This window comes from Corvus moneduloides, chromosome 1 (assembly GCF_009650955.1).
Source record: "Corvus moneduloides isolate bCorMon1 chromosome 1, bCorMon1.pri, whole genome shotgun sequence".
Lineage (NCBI taxonomy): Eukaryota > Metazoa > Chordata > Aves > Passeriformes > Corvidae > Corvus > Corvus moneduloides.
In genome coordinates this window covers 107,810,950-107,827,991 of record NC_045476.1, presented here as the reverse complement: position 1 = coordinate 107,827,991, position 17,042 = coordinate 107,810,950, and positions in this window count along the sequence as shown.

Genomic DNA, 17,042 nt, shown 5'->3' with positions numbered 1-17,042 from the left:
ATTAATTAACATCCTTGCTATTAAATGGTGTCCATCCTCAGTGAAGCTACACACTGTTCAAATAGTGACCTGTTAGCCACCCATTTTTTGGGGCTCTTCATTACAGTCATTGCTTTCAGAGTTTTATGGGCATTTTCCCTCTGCTGTGTTTGGACTCCATGAATGTCTGGACAGAGCAGAACAAGAGAGGGCTTTGTGGTACAGAAATCTGCACCTTGTGCGTAAGCCTGTTGGATCAAACCCAGCCGTTACTCGTCTTAGGAAGAATCAGCAATGGTGCTACCTAGACCTAGAACCATTTCATAAACAAATCAAGTTTGCTTATACACATATTTTAAAAGTCTGAGGATCTTTCTTTCTTTCTTTCTTTCTTGTTTCTTCTCGAAGCAGGAAAATGTTTGTTCAGGTCTTCCTATATTCTTAAATGGGTCAAAAATTGTGTGGTAAGTGATCGCTCTGAACTCAGAGTGTTTTGAGGAAGCACAAAAAGATTCCTTCCTTTGCAAATTATGACACACTGTTTCAGCTTGTGCTCAAACCACTTGTTCTTATTAATCTAAGAACCATTGTGCCTGGTTTTTTTCCCCTGATAGGGCCTACACTGGACCAGCTCAAGGGGAAGCATCTGTATTTATAGATACATTAAGCTAGGCTAAAACAAACTAAATTCTTCTAATATTTTCTCACAGAAAATGAGGATCATTCCCTTACTTATTCTAAGATGTGAAAAATGCAAGTTCCTTATATGTGAGATTTATTTTTTATGACCTCTAATAGAAGTTCCAAGATAACAATTATTTCCTAGTATATCTGAAAGTGTATTGCACATTCAATTAAGTGCTTAAAATTGTCTGAAAGTCAGTATCTGTTTAAGCCAAGGAATCTCCTATACCTCTCACACTAAGCTAAATCAAATGCCACTTTTCAGAAGTCACTGGAATGAACCTTCTGTGAAACGTGAGCAAATGAGATCAGACTGGGAACCAGTTTCTAAGTTATTGATGAACTGCTGTGATTTTATTTTCGTAATAGGAGCATTACAAATATGCCATTTGCATGTCTAAGAAGTTCCACCATATACCTCATGTATGAGAAACATTCCCTCTCCCAGTTGCATAAACATTACACATCTGAATATTAATAATTATAAAGTCTGACTTACTATGGTTGTGACTGAGAGGTGACCTAATCCCTTGGGAAAATAAAGTAAATGCAGCCATTATAAATTTGGGGTGATGGGAATGAAACAGAATGGGTTAGTTTGAATCCTTGAAGTAATTAGTAGAGAATTCTGAGATATCTGATGCTTATAAAAATCTTCGATATAAGTCTTGGCTCCTTAGAAAACATGTTTTGATATTAAGTCTTTCAGTTCATTAAGCACTGAATTGCCTGGTGATATTAGGTATTGTAAGAGAAATTTCAAGAGGGAAGTACTTCAAAGTGAAATTATGCCAAACCTAAAATATCTGTTCCCTTATTATGCAGTTGTCACCAGGAAAAAATAACAGAAGGGTAGATTTTCCTTCATAATTTTACATTTAAGACTTTGAGGTCACGAACTGCAGCTTGAGATGGCCAGTGACAGCTGTAAGTACTTTACAAGTGAGCTAATTTTAGAATATTTCAGGGAAAATCATATTTCTAATGGAGTTCTGTATTTATAAAGGCAAATCAGAGTCCTACCTTTCTGTTTTCTAGATACATATAAGTATACAGAGAGAAAGGGAGAGAGAGAGATCATATATAGATATATGTAGACGTAACTATATATCTATATATTCCTGGTGGCAAATATACTTAAATACACAGATGTGTATATATATTTGTACACAGATACATATCTAGAGAGGCAAAAAGGGAGGCAAGAAAGATTCTGTTCCACTGTTCTAAGTCAATACTTAGAACAGAAAGTATATAAAAGATTTTAATGGAATTTATTACTTTTCATTAAAAGCTGGCTACAATAAATTTATTTTTTTAAAAAGTTGGGAGGGGGGTTTAGAGGAAAAACCCCTCAAACCTCTATTTATCTCTATTATCTTTGTTCAGCAGAGGCAGCATATTCTTCAGGATTCAATGCAGATCTGTTGACATCTACGGTTATCCTTAGGGTCGCAAACTTAATTCCTACATGCCTCTGCAGAAGAATCCAGTAAAGAACATTATCACCATCACCAGAGAAATGCTACTGTCAACAACTGCCCGTGTGATCAGACACTTATCTTTTGATGTTCAGTTACCTTCTGCTTGTTAACCTTGTCAAGGAGGGGCACAGAGGGGAGCACCAACCAAATGAAACCTGCGGTAATTACTGTAATTTGGAAAGAAATATATTCACTAGAGGCAGGCAGTTCCACCCTCACAATCAACCTTTCTGCAACTCAAGGAAAACACAAACATGGCCTGGCTCAGACAAATTAGGCATAAACAAATGTTGCACATTAAATGAGTTAAAGGACCTTGCTGAAAATTACAAGGGCTGCTTAGGGAAGCAATGAATCCCATTAAGGCAGAAACAGGCTTAAAAGCAAGTGGCCTTAGCAGAGATACTTGTGTATATATTTACTGTGCTTGGTTATCTTACCCAAGGCAATTCTGAGCACAACTCTGCAAAGGTATCCAGATGATAACAGTGTAGTGTTCTTTGGGAGACATTCAGGGGGAGAAAAAGAGATCATCAGCTAGATGCTGCAAAACTTCTACTTCAAATACCAGTACCTGGCTTTTCTGTAGCACTTTCCATCAATCTAATTTCAAATGCCTTACAAAAGGATTTAGAAGGATCTTAAACAGTTAGATGATTTAGAAAGCTAAAAAACATTTGAAGTTAACTTTTTAAAAAAAATCTTCTTCAAACAAACACACAGTCTTAAACATAATGTCACAATCCTTTTTTGCTGGTATTCACCAAAGTGCGTTCCTATTGCAAAACATATGTGAACAACTCTGGCTGAAGGAATCATTAATACATTACTAGTTCTCCTTTTGCTCATCACTACAGCTAAATGATCCTGTCTGCAAGAAGCACTCTGTTTTAATATGCATTAGCCTTTCCTCCCGCTATAATTATGGGAGGACTAGTTGAAATTATTTTGCTTTAAACTCTAATAACAGTGGGTTTGCTCCATTTCTCTTTTTTATTTTTCTCAGCTTTTGTACCAAAACAATTAATGAAGAACAATGCTATGATATGTTAGGGGTTTTTTCATCTTTATCCTTGTCCACACTGAAAGAAACACTAAAAGCAGGTTTGCATTAAAATCTGTGCGGCTTCCAGTAGTGTTTGAAGGTGGAGCCAGCAGGTGACAGGGCAAAATGTCATATGAATGTGTAAAATATGCATATTTGTAAATATGTTTTGAATACAAAGGTTAAAAGAGAGGACAAGCTGAGCTAAGTCACAGAAGCATTATGAAAGGATGGTGGAAATACAGATCATAAGGTGCCATGTTCAGCATAAATCATGCGGCATGTAATACATAATAAGGGTTATTCATCAGGAGCTTTGCAGCAGCCTGTAACCTCTCTGCAATCAAGACAACAATAAACTCTACAAAGTGGGAGCAATTTCCATCAGGGCGAGAGTGTCCCCTCCCTCATCTTTACTTTTAAATGCATGATGATCACATGCTAATTGTGTAGACCTGTTACTGTGAATGACAAATAACCACTTCCAAAAGGACATTATGGCTAACAGCTCTTTAGGGGTCAATTTTGTTCCCCATCATTAAAATCCCCATTCTGTACAGAATTAGGAAGTATAGTCTTGCCACAGGAGCTTGTTGTCCAAAGAATAAATAGAGCATGTTGGATTAAGGGTGAGCAAGTGCTGCCGTGAAAGTGATCTGCCCTGCACAGACTGAAAAATTAGTGAGGGAAGCTGCTGCTTGGAGATGTGGAAGGATTTGGGAAAGGAGCAGAGGGGGGTCAGAGTGACCATCCCCCACACTGCAAGGGTGGTTTTAAGGATTATTCCACCTCTGAATTTGCTCCAGGCTCAGGGTCATGTCTACACTGCTTTTTGCTCTGTGCAGAGCTTGCTCTGCAGGTGCTCTGGGATGGCAGAAAGCTGTGTACTGGTGTTACCTTAGTGCTGAGTTCTCTGAGACAGGCTCAGTGCCCTGCTAGGCATGCCAGCCAGCTGGCAGCTTGAGCAGGATGAGATTGCATCTGCTCTGTGTGTGAGGAGACTGCCTGTTTTCTGCTGAGAAATGACACACGTGGCTTTAACCCCAGCTTAGGTGATGACACCCTCTGAGCAGTAACTGGCACATCAGAGACGTTTAGGAGCTTCTCAGCAGTACACAGGTCCAATCACTGGTGGACTATGCCTTTGCCAGGCTCTCAGCTTCTGAGGGATATCTGAGTAAAAAAAGAAAGGACTAAAACTATAGACAAAAGAAATACAAAAACAGAAAAGTGCAGTTAAATGTCCCCTCAGATCTGAGACTTCAGGCCAGCAGAAAACAGTGTAAGCAAGCCTCAGACAACTGAGGGCAACATTTTATGGAATACTAACGCACCTTAGGGGATACAGTGTCTTGTCAAATTTCATTTAAAATCAAGCAGCTGACTATGGGAGGCAGAAATATGAGTATACTCCCCAAAACATATTTAAAAAGCAAGGTTATAGAAAGATGGTGGACACAGAATATGTTCTGTGTCCAAAACAAGACAGAATAACTATAGTCTCACAATTTATGTGGCCAATGAAGGTGCAGCTTATTACTGGGATCTGTAACAAAGTATTATTCATTTTTTTATTAACCCGTGGCATAGAAGTTAGAATTTGGAGTGGGGATAACAGCCCCCAGTCCAGACTGTAGCTTGCAAAGGCTGAAAATTTGCCACTTTGAAAGGGGAAGAGGATGCAAAATACAGCATCAAAAGGAGTCCTCAGAGGTGAATGCAGAGTGCTGAGAACACGATGCAGCATGTTGTGGAAGCCAAAACATCCTCAACAGAGAGAGGCTAAAGCAGCAGCAGATATAATGTCGTACAGCTATGATGCTAAGCATGGCTTTTGTGTTTGTGGAAGGAGAGCTTTGAATGTAGATTTTACTTATTAAATGAGAGCCCCTGAACTGAGCAGTCTGATTTAGGTACCTGCTCACTGCTAGCTGGAGAGAGTTCCTTACATTGGCAAGAGAGCAATACCTGCTAGAGCAATTCATCCCCTCCTATGACACATGATGAATTACACATTTACATCTACTTTGTCCTATGCTAGCCTTCGTCATAAAATGCATCCAAAAATGTACCAGTTGCAACCTGAATATCAACCAGAAATCTCTTGGTTTGTGTTTTAGAGCAGTTTAGGTCCAGATTTTCAGAGTCAAGGTGGTTGAATAAGAACATAAATTTACATACTTAAAAAGTGCACTAAAAGTACTGTATAACTAGTTTGAATGGCTAATTTCCTAATACTATTCATTTAAATGAATGCAATGGCAGTATTATTTTCCTGGCAGAGCATGCAAATCCATCAGGGAATAAGCACAAAATAAAGCATTGAAATGGAACCAAGAAGATGACATTCCCAGTGAGACCCCACCTGCAGCGCGGCATTCAGGTCAGGGGTCCTCAGCAGAGGAAGAACTTTGACTTGTTTGAGCAAGACCAGAGGAGGCCACCAAGGTGATAAGAGGGATAGAGCTCCGCCTACGAGGAATTTGGATTGTTTAGCCTGGAAAAGAAAAGGCTTTGAGTTGACCTGATTGTGGCCTTTTTGAAGGGAGCCTGCAAGAAAACTGGAGAGAGGCTTTTTACAAGGACATGTAATGACAGGACAAGGGGAGATGGAATCAAACTGAAAGAGGTCAGGTTTAGATTAGATATTAGGAAGAAATTCTTTAGTATGAGGTTGGTGAGTCAATGGAACAGGTATCCCAGAGCAGTTGTGGATGCCTCAGGTGTGGGAGTATTCAAGGGGCTCTGAACAACCTGGTCTAGTGAAAGGTGTCTCTGTCCGTGGAACTAGATGGTCTTTTGGTCCCTTCCAACCCAGACCATTCTACTACATATGAGTCAATGACTACTATTTTATGCAGTTCTGAAGACTACTTTTAAATTGTAACAAATTATAACAAACCAAGTCGTTACCGATCCACTGTTCTGCTGTCTTTGCCAGAGTAATTTATGTGTATAACAGTGTCCTTCTAGGGTTAAATTTTATGAGAGTTTTTATATCTCAAGCCTTTTTAAACAGAAGAATGGGATTCAATCTCACATGTTTTTCTGAGGTTTTAAATTGCTGCAGCACAGATCTAGTGACAACACTGAAATACTTATGTGGCAGTGGATTTGTTTCACTATTTAAAATGAAATTTAGACTTGTCTAATGAAGAAAAAATGCAGTCAAATGTAGACCTTGTCAATCACATAGATTAACAAGGGTGGGAACAGTGTCTTCAAAATGCTGTAAGTAATCAAAAAGATGGGATTCTTTTGAACATTTTAGTGCTCAGGAAAAGCTGTTTTTCTGACAAGAAAAAAATATTTCTTTAAAGATTCTTTCACCTCAAAACAGGAACCAGTACATCTTTTATTCATATTATCTGTAGAGCTTGTCATGCTTGTATCTGTATCTTAGGAGCATTCTGTCCTCCACTGAAATAACCAGAAGTGCTACCTGGTGTTTTTCAGCTGACATCAGGTCAATAAAACATGGACAATAGGAAATGAATATTTATATAATAATAGGTAGTAGACCTGACATGTTAGGGTCACTGATTACTGTACCAGTTTCCCTTGTGCTTTCATCGCTACTGCAGAATTCTTCATGCACTTACGTGTGTGAAGTCTCTCTAGAGTTGGTGAGTACAATGTTGTTGCCAACTCTACCTTGTGTCACCTCCAAAATATCTCTCTTGGCATTCAGCTAGGCTTCAGAACTGCCAGGCATCAGTGATTGTCCCCTTAATGTACACTCATCTTCAGAGTTTCCTCAGGAAACAAAACAGGCATGCACATTTACCATCCATAATTTCAGTTCTCGATGTGAAAGCTGCTGCCTATTGGAGATGCTACGTTTTTCTAGCTCCTGACACCCTGATACCACTGGAAAGGTGTAAATATCGAACAGTAATAATAGGCCACAACTAGAGGAGGTTCTCTCAGCTAACTTGAGAATGTGGAGCATACACCAATGAGAAAAGGACAAGTGTCTGTTGACCTGATGTAACACGATATTCAATTTAATAGCTCTCTAGCAGAAGTAATGGAATCCATTAAAAGCAAATAAATAAAATAAAAACCCCCAAAAGCACAAATTAATTTGTCTTAAAGATTGCCATGACAGAAAGAAAAATGAAAAGGGGATGGTGGAAAAGGAGTTTACTCTAGATCAGAATAGATATTTTTGAGAGTGGAAAAAAGGAAAATTGCTATATTGAAATAGATTAAAGTGCTAAGGTATAAAACTGAAGAAATCCATATTTATGTAAATAAATAGGCATCCAGAAATTTACTTAAAAATCAACATTCCGTGTGTTTTCCCTGAGACAGAATTCTTTGTGCACAAGGGCTACAAAGTCTCCCTATAAAAGAACAACAAGCTGGTAGCATATGTGATTCCTTATCTTTTCCAAAATGTTAGATTCCAGGATGAAAGCAAACAGATCTCCCATCAAAAGATTTTCTTTTAATTAAAAATTGGATTAGAAAGCAAATCAAACTACAACCTCTAGCTATCTGTACTAATAATGCAGGAAACTTTCCTTAGGCAGGAAAGTTTAAAGCTGTGGTAATGACAAAGGTAAGAATATATGCAACATTGCATTTCCTCCTCAACCTTGTTTTGAGAATTTCTGTGACACCACATGCTTTTAAGTGTAACAGGCAGCTTATTTCCTGTAAGGTTTTAGAATCTCACAGATGCTTTCAAGAAGAAGAAAATAGTTATCTCTGCAAAAAGAAAAGTGTTGTAAGTGACCTTATAAACCACTGGGTTTCTTTGTTGCCAAAGAAATCAATAATGTAACTGTGTATTTGGATATCAGAGAAGCAGCACTCGTTCCTGTGATCTCTCAATTCTGTAAAGTGAGCTGTTGAGACTAAATTCTCTTGCATGAAGAAATTTAATTGGCTCAAAACATCTATTTTTTTACCATGATAATTCCTTGAAGGTTTTCAAATTTCATACAACACAGAACTCTAATATATAATTACATTGTAAAAATAAACATAATTTGCAGACTAATCATCTGCCTTTCCATCATCAATGACATAACTACAGAATTAACATTTGAAAATAGGCCATTTTAAAGCTGGTCAAGAGTCTTTGACTGATGAGGATGATTTAATAAATATCTGGTAAAAAAATTTAATTTATGTTGGTTTAATTATGTTTTTATGCTAATTTAGTGCTGGATCATCTGATTGTCTAAATTACTGGTGCTCTTGTGTCTGAAAGACTCTCAAAGGTATTTATACTTTTGTGTGACTTAAGCCCTTTTAAAATCCTTATGCCTGTTAAATAATGCCATCTGTTTAGTAACACAAATGCAACATTGTAAATTTTTTGTCCCACTAATGTAAACTTACCTACAGAAGTCAAATTGATGCTTCTTGAGGGATATCTAGGAGATTGGCATGTGATCTTTACAGTCTTGAATCTGTAACTTGCAATTGCAGAATACAATTTAAACAACACTCCTGCATAATTTTTTTTTTTTTTTTTTCCTTTTTTTTTTTAATCTCCCCTAAATCCCGAAGGGGATTCACAGTGCTGCTGCTTCATGGCGATAGTTTACAGTATCATCAGTTTCCACATGCAGCTATATCTTATCCAAACAATCACCAAGATTATTAATACTCAGAACAAACAGTGAAAGATACAGTATGAATCTCTGTAGAAATTCTTTGGGAATGAATAAATACTCAGAGTAAGTGTTGGCTGGTTTGATAATTTGGTAACTAACTTTCATGATAAGAAAATATATCCAGTAGGTCTGGATTAAGATCACCAAAATAAATCACAAAAGGACTTCCTAGAGATTTCTGATGATAATGGCATTTGACCACTGGTGTAAACCCTAATCAGCAATTAAAAGGTTAAATGTTGCTTTGTCATTCTCCTGAGCTATTTATTCATGCATTTTTCAAAGTCATTTATGATTCATATAAGAGAGACCTGTTGTCCTTGTCTGGTTAAGATTCATGTCAATAAACTTTCAGTTGCTTCATGACCTTGTTCATTGCTGATCCCATGCCACGTCAACGTTTTGGCAGAAGATCAATGTCAAGTATGTTTTCACCTTTCAAACCCAGCTCTATTCACTTTGTTCAGTGTCTGATCTGCTGCCTGCAGCTCTTGATGTTTTTGATCATCTCTATGGGGTCTTTTTTTCCCCTACAGCTTCTGTACCCTAAAGTATGTTATGCAACTTGTGCATTGGAATGACCTTTTCACAAGCAAAAATTCCTTGTGGAGTGTTGATTTTGCAGCTTCTGATGTACTCAAAACTTGACAGAAAGGAAATGGGTAAGTAAAATTTGTTAACTAGTCAGGTTAATATTTCTTTAGCCGTGGTCAAAAAAGGTGAAATAAATATTGCTCCATTTGCCTTTTTGAATAATAACTTCTGGAGCATTTTAGATTAATAGCTGTAAATAGAGATGGTGAAAGTCCATTTTAGAGACATACACAAAAATTTTATGGCATCCTGCAAAGTCTAACAGCTGCATGCCAAGCCCAAGACTGCAGATATGTCTGCCAGTTAATCTGAAAGGTATTATTCCATTAATCTTCAAATCTGTTGGCACTGATAGGTGAAGGACAAAATGAACACTTGCCAGAAGTTTAAAATGTTAATTTTAAACACCTTAATTTACTACATGTATGTAAGCCCATGATCAAGCATTAAGGTGTTTAAAATGTGTTTTCTCCACTCTCTTCCTTAAGAGAACCTTTGGTCTTCACAGGGTTGGTGTTTAGCAAAGATTTGGCAGTCCTAGCCTGCAGGTTGTGAAGGAAATGACACATTATCATTACTTTCTTATGACAGCTCTGACCCTGTTTGGGATTTAATGTTTGATGCCAAGGATTAATTGGTAACAACTCTTTCATCCCTTTAAAATGAAGCAGGATTTTACACATTCAGCTCCATTTGGTGGCTAAAGAGGTACTTTTAGGTGGTAAGATAATAGGATGATCTTGAAGCCTGTATGTTTGGGAAGGGGTATAGGAAAGCATACTGACAGCTCCTATTGGAAAGAACAAAAAAATGTGTCTCTTGGGATGCCTAGCAAAAACCAGCAGTGTAGGGAGATTTCCTTTTCTGTAAAGTTTCAAAATATTATTATAACTCTCCCAATATGTATAAAAATATTTCTAGTCATTACCACCCAAAATCATGGTGAAGGATGGAGTCAAAGGAAGCAGAGGGACTAAAACAGTGATTTAAAATAAGAGGTGTCAGTGAAAAGACAAACATTTTTAGAAAAGGCACTAAACAGAACAGTGATGTTGTTTTTTTTTTTTTAAATTCCAATGCCTGTAACTCTAAACCACAGTACTTGTATGTCGTCTAAATGGTTGTCCTGACTGTGTTCATTCTTTGGGCTCTGAAAGTCAGGAGGGGTCTAGACCTTCAGAGCATGGATTAGCCCAGGGATTGGGAGTGGTTAAGTTCTTCACCAGTGGAAAGGCTGTGAAATGCATTAAAAGTCAGAAGAAGGCATGGATTTCTGTTCCTGTGTAAAGGGGTTTGGTTTCAGTACCATAAATAAATCAGAGGGGAATCTAGTTTTAAATCAGAGAAGATTTTGGCCCCCCCAGAAAGCTGGAGGGCTATAGCTCCACTTTTTCTCAGGCTGCAGTACAATGCCATTATCCATGCACGATCTCTGCAAAATCAATGAAGCTTCGCTAATTTGCATGAGCTGCGAATCTGGTCTGCGTGTTTGGGGTGCAGAAGGGAACAATGAGATTTACAGGTGCTTCTCTCTGCTATGCAAGACCTCCCTGCACAGTTAGTTAAATGAAAACCTCTTAGAATACCTGTGCTTTTCTTGTCAATTAAAGCTTCTCCCAAAACAGGTAGCATCTTTTATAACTCCCAACAGACATTTCCCTAAAAAGTCCATTGAATTTTTATATCCCTTATCCGTGGAAAGCAGCAATTTCAGGCAAAGACAGAAATGAGCAGGCAACATTTTTATACTGAATGGCTTGCACTTGGCAGAGCTAATGAAGTATACACCAGCTTCTAACTATAGAAATGTTATCAGCTATTCTGGTGTGTATACAAATATACATGTATATTTGTGTGTATGTATACAAACATATATTTGTAGCAAGGTGTATGCTGCATGTTTATTTCTTCATCTTAGTTACCCTGCCTTATGAGTATAAAATCTGCAACTCACTTTTTCTCATGCTATTTCATAAGCATGAAATTTGTATTTTTCTCTTTGCTGTTTCTAATGGGTTCCCAAAGAAAATATTTTTTTTAATGTTTGGGTGGGTTTTTTCTATGGAACTGAAATTCTGACTTTTTATTTATAGTCACAAGTAATTTCTACATAGAAGGTCACCTTTTCCCGTGACTCTGGTATTGCATAATAAACACCAGAAGTTTTTTTGAAAATTCTTGAGCCTAGCAATAAACTCAATCTATATCTAAAATTATTATATGATATAGGTGGCGTTTGAAATACAAAATGCTTGCTGACAGTGGGTATTTTGGCACCTTTTTATGAAAGAATGCCTGAAGGGTTGGGGTTTTTTTATTTATTACCCATGCTTTCTGTTTTTCCTTTCTTTATTGATTCGTACTATAATGCAAATCAATGATGACTATTTAGGGTAGATTTAGTAGAATTACTCTTAACAGCTACTTTATTTATACACAATTAGTTTAAAGGAAGAAGAAAATTAGGTAGGCTAAATATGGGAATATTTTCCAGTCCACTTACTTTTGAGTCTCCTCCCCAGGGTACTTCAACAAGGACAATACCCAATATCTATCTCATTATTATGGCTATTGATTTCCTGGATTTTTCTCTTGCCATTCCCACTATTGATGACAGTCTACTCTGAATAGCTGGACCAACACCAGTCTAGCTGGGATTCCCTGATAAAGCTTTAATATACCATTTTCTGTAAAGTATGGAATAAGTGTAGGGAATGGGTGAAATGTCATGTAATATCTTTTGTTTGAGGCTAGCTTTGAAATTTTTGTGTTGTTTTATAGTGTCTTGTGAACTTGCCCAGGTTTTACTTAGGTCAGTGAATCATTACTGAGATGAGCACCCACCATCAACAATAAGGACCTTCCCTTAATGCTGTAAGAAAGATAGATTTAAATAATAATAAAAGTTGCTATAGCTAATCATTGCTCCTAAATTTCAGTTAGACCACAGTAAACCAGCATGAAATCAATCTACATAGAAATTCCCAACAAAACTTGGATCGCCACCACTGGATTTTTTCATACGTCACAAGTCAGAAAATTTCTCTTTATTTTAGCAGGAATCACTAGGTTTATATCTAATAACAGCTATATTGATATTATTTTTCCATTATCACAGGTGGAAAGGTATGGAAATCTGAGGTAGAACTGGTTAGGTATTTCTTAAGAATGCATTTTTTATCTTCAAAAAGAAATAATATTTTAAAATGAAAACTTGTGAGAGGCAGTTGGCAAGAAGGAATTAGAACTGTTGAAACCTTTTCAGATTTTGTAGGTGAATGATTCTGGCTTTGAAGGAAAAGTCAAAATTATCTCTGGAAATTTAATTATACTAGCAAAATTAAATACAAGGTGAAATAAAAATTAAGCCTTTGATTAATTATAAATTGGCTTTTTCTCTCCTTTATCAGTTTGCAAGTGATTTCAGTTTTGATTTTAGACTTAGAGCAGAAAACACTTTGTATTATGAAAATATTCTGGGTTTCAGAGAATAATTTTGTAACTTTACATCTCCATGGAAGCTTTAAGATCAGTGCATGGTTAGGTGAACAAGTGCAGAAAAATTACCTCACGTTTCTCCATCTCTGGTGTCACATATTTATGTGTCACAAATTTATGGTGTCACAAATTTATGACATAGGATTTCTGCCAGTGTAGCCTAAACACCAGAAGTGTAAGGGATGCTTGAGGAAGCATGAGGGAGATGAGGAGTGAGGACTAATCATATCCATGGCTTTGTTTTGGATCTTTTCATGCTCCTGCGTACCAAATAGAGACAAAATGCTTTTGCTGCTCTTTCAGAAAAAGAGGTCAAAAAAATCTGTTTGTAGCACAACCCAGCACACAAGGATGATATTCCTTTCAGTGAAATTAATTGCCTGAACTGAGCAGGATTAAGAAGACACAGTTATTCTACCAAGGATGTAATGTAGGGCTATAAGAAACATGAGCATGTGAGTTAAGCAGTATGTCTACCTGGAATGTCAACACATTTCCAAAAAAATGGACAACTGTAACTAACCATACAGTTCAGAACACCACAAGCTGTTCAATCAAGGTTTTGATGAAAACCATAACATTCTAAAGACATCACCTAGGTTTGTCACACATAAAAGACTGCATGCTAAGACCAATAATCACACATTAAAGGCCATGCAACTTTACCTGCATTCAAGAAGTCATGCCACCAAAAGATACAGAGAAAAGATCGTATGTATATATAAACATTTTAGAAGGCTTTGAATGTTCTGCTAGTTATATCAACTTCATGGCTACCAAAGAAAATGAGCCAAACAGCTTTCAATTTCTGTTAGCTTGTTTTAAACTTTCAGAAAATATATTTTTTATCAGTGATTAAAAGCGATTGTGTTAGATGTTACAGAAGAAGATAAGAATATACACATATTCCTGAACTGCATTTTCAAGTTATGACCTTTCTCAGCTGAGCAGAGTTTTACTGATGTATGAAATAGAAACAATTAAATAGACTATCAGATAAATGCTACTCATTAGTAACAGTTTTTGAAATACTGGACTAGATTGATCAAGGAGAAAATTGTTATCTATCTGTATGTTATAATTTTAAGTACTTTAAAAATACATGTTTGTTAAAACGAAGCATTAGATCAGCAGCTATTCATATTTTTAATCTTTTTTTATCCACAAAAAATCTTATTCCAAAATTATTTAGCTTGGAAATTTGAAGATGTAAAGAAGTAAGACCTGGCTAGAGAGTTGCACATACCACTGCCTTGCTTGTGATGTATTTTTCTCTTGTGCACTGAAGGTGAGGATGTCCTACAGGATAACTGGTCCATTGTTCAGTTAAAAGCATATCATAATATATACACACACAGCAACATGTAAGACTAAGTGACATTCTCAGTTGCATGACTGCTTGTAAAAGCTGTAATTTCTAACGTGTCTTGGTGAAAAAGGTAAAAAACCCAATTTTTTCTAACAGTACTGTTACCCAGCCTCACTAGTACCTGAATTCCTGAACTTTCACCGTTCTGTGTCTTCCTTCACTTGACTCACATATTGCAAGACCAGTAGATGAAGTGGCTTAATCCAACTCCTCTCCATTTGCACCCTTCAGTCAGTTACTAGTGTAGCAATTTATTTTTTACCCCTGTGGAATCAGATTGGCAACATCAGGTATTGTATTAGCAAGTAGTTTGATCCAACCACCTTCTGATGGTCCATATCCTGAAATATGGAAGCATAGAATCATACAATGTCCTGGGTTGGAAGGGATCCACTGAGATCATCAAAGTCAAACTCCTGTCCCTGCACAGGACACCTCAGGAATCACACCGTGTGCCTGAGAACATTGTCCAAACACTTCTCTAACTCTGTCACGCTGGTGCAGTGATCACTTCCCTGGGGAGCCTGTTCCAGCGCCCAACCACCCTCTGGGTGAAGAACATTTTCCTAACACCCAAGCTAAACCTCCACTGACACAGCTTCAGGCCATTCCCTTTGGCCCTGTCACTGGTCAACACAAAGAAGAAATCAAACCACCCCCACCCCCAGTTCCTCAATGAGTTTTGGGAGGAGAAAAATTTATGCCAAAAATCTTTATTTTTGTTACCTGTTAGGCTCTCTGAGTTCAATAGCCTCAAGTAAGGTATGGTATAAAAAATGATGGCAAAACAGTATCATGTAGAATAAATAGTTGAGAGAGAAGCATATAGACTATATTATTTCTGTTTTCAATGTCAATATTTAGAAAAAAGACTGTTTTTCCTATTAACTTTTTTCGCTAAGGGAGCTGTGGAAAGCTGATTTTCACATGAGCAGAAACAAAATCATTGTAGATCAGTTGCTGCACTTTGATATTTATCTTGTAATGAGTATTAGAAACATAACTTGCAAGGATAATTGCAATTGTCACAAAATGACAGCACACTCAGAAAGCACTTGAGGTCTAATCCTGCACTTCTGAAGTCATGGAACCTACTAATGTTTGATGTTGCAAAATAGAGAACCTTGATACAATTTTCATTGGACAAAGCTGATATTTGCAGTCACCACATATTTAAACTGGGGGAGATGTATTTATTTTCTTGCAATGCTTGTGTGCAAGCAAATTTTGATAGTAATGTACTTTTTGAATGTTTCTGATTCAATAGTTTAAATATTTTAAATACAAATGTCTGAGGAATGTTAATAATAACATTTTTGTTTTAAAACATGATTATGATTCAAAAAGAAGACTTTTTGAAAATAAAGTTTAACTGTTTTTACCACAGTGTATATATAAAAACTAGAAATGTCTTACAGCTATGTTACAGTAAGTTTGGCCAAAGCAATTTTGAGAAGACCAGTGAAAATCACATTATTGCAGGTTCTATGAAAAATGAAACCACTGGATGTGCTTCATATTTTTTATACTTTCCACACAAAGAAAATATATAGTGACTTTTTTCCACTCTCCTCAAGTGAAAAATAGTCAGTGCTGTGAAAATGCCAACTGTTCCCTGCAAAAGTAATGACTTTTCACATGGAGAAGAAAATAAGTGATTTTTCCAGCAGGGCACTGGAAATGTTATGTTAAGTTATATACAATTTTATCCAGAAGTGAATGTACTTAAAAAAGGGAATTCATTGAAATATTATGCATTACACAGAATTACATTTTCTTCTGAATAGAACCCGAGAAAATGCTTTTATTAGCCTTATTTCTAAGTTTATGGTGTAGTCATTAAAGATAATGGCTGAAAGACAATAATGAGGAGATCTGCAGTTCCTGCACTCTTGATGAAAATTATTTGCTGGTTTTAGTTTTTCTTGTAGTTATTTATTTGATTTTCATCTCAAGTGCCATCCCTGAAATACAGGTATAGGCTATCTTGGGGTGATAGAGAAGTCATTTATGGACTGCTTTTTCTTCCAGCTTCTTCTGAAAGACTGGGGCTCTTTGTTAAGCAGACAGTAAGAAAATAAAGGATAAACTGCTGAGGTACTTTCCAAGAAGCTTTTCTTGTAGTTGCTACAGAGATGCTGCACAAACATAAATAGGATTTTGATTGAGAGAGTGGATGGTCTGTACGATTGCAAACAAGAAAGAAGTTCATTGTATTTGACGTCAGTTTTGATGTGGTCATTTATAATGGAACTCTTTGTACAGAAGACATTAAAACAATTGTAGACATGGCAAAAAATACCATCAATTTTGTACATCAAAGACAGGCATTAAATTAGAGTTTGAAACTATCTTTAAAATGCTTCAGAAAGTGATTAACCTTGCAAAGAAAGGACTGTAGGAAATAATGTCCAATTCAAATAGTTTAGTCCTGCGTTTCAGATATTTGCTTTACACCTGTAGTTCTCAGCCCATGGTTCGTGCAGAGCCATGTTTGTCCAGCCTAATCTCCTTTGGTAAGTAAAAAGTGAAAAGAAAAGAAGTAAGACAAACACCCCCCCCCAGCTTTGCTCTCTTGTTAGTGTGTAACAGCAATTGGACATAAAAAGAAACAGATTCCAGAATGCCAGGCTAGTGTGGAAATAATGTTATCATCAGCTTTAATTTTTTCAAAGATATCTCCCTTTCTCCATGCTCTTTTATCCATTAATTATTTTTCCTTTAGACAACACTGTATTATGGTTGGCTGTCTCTTA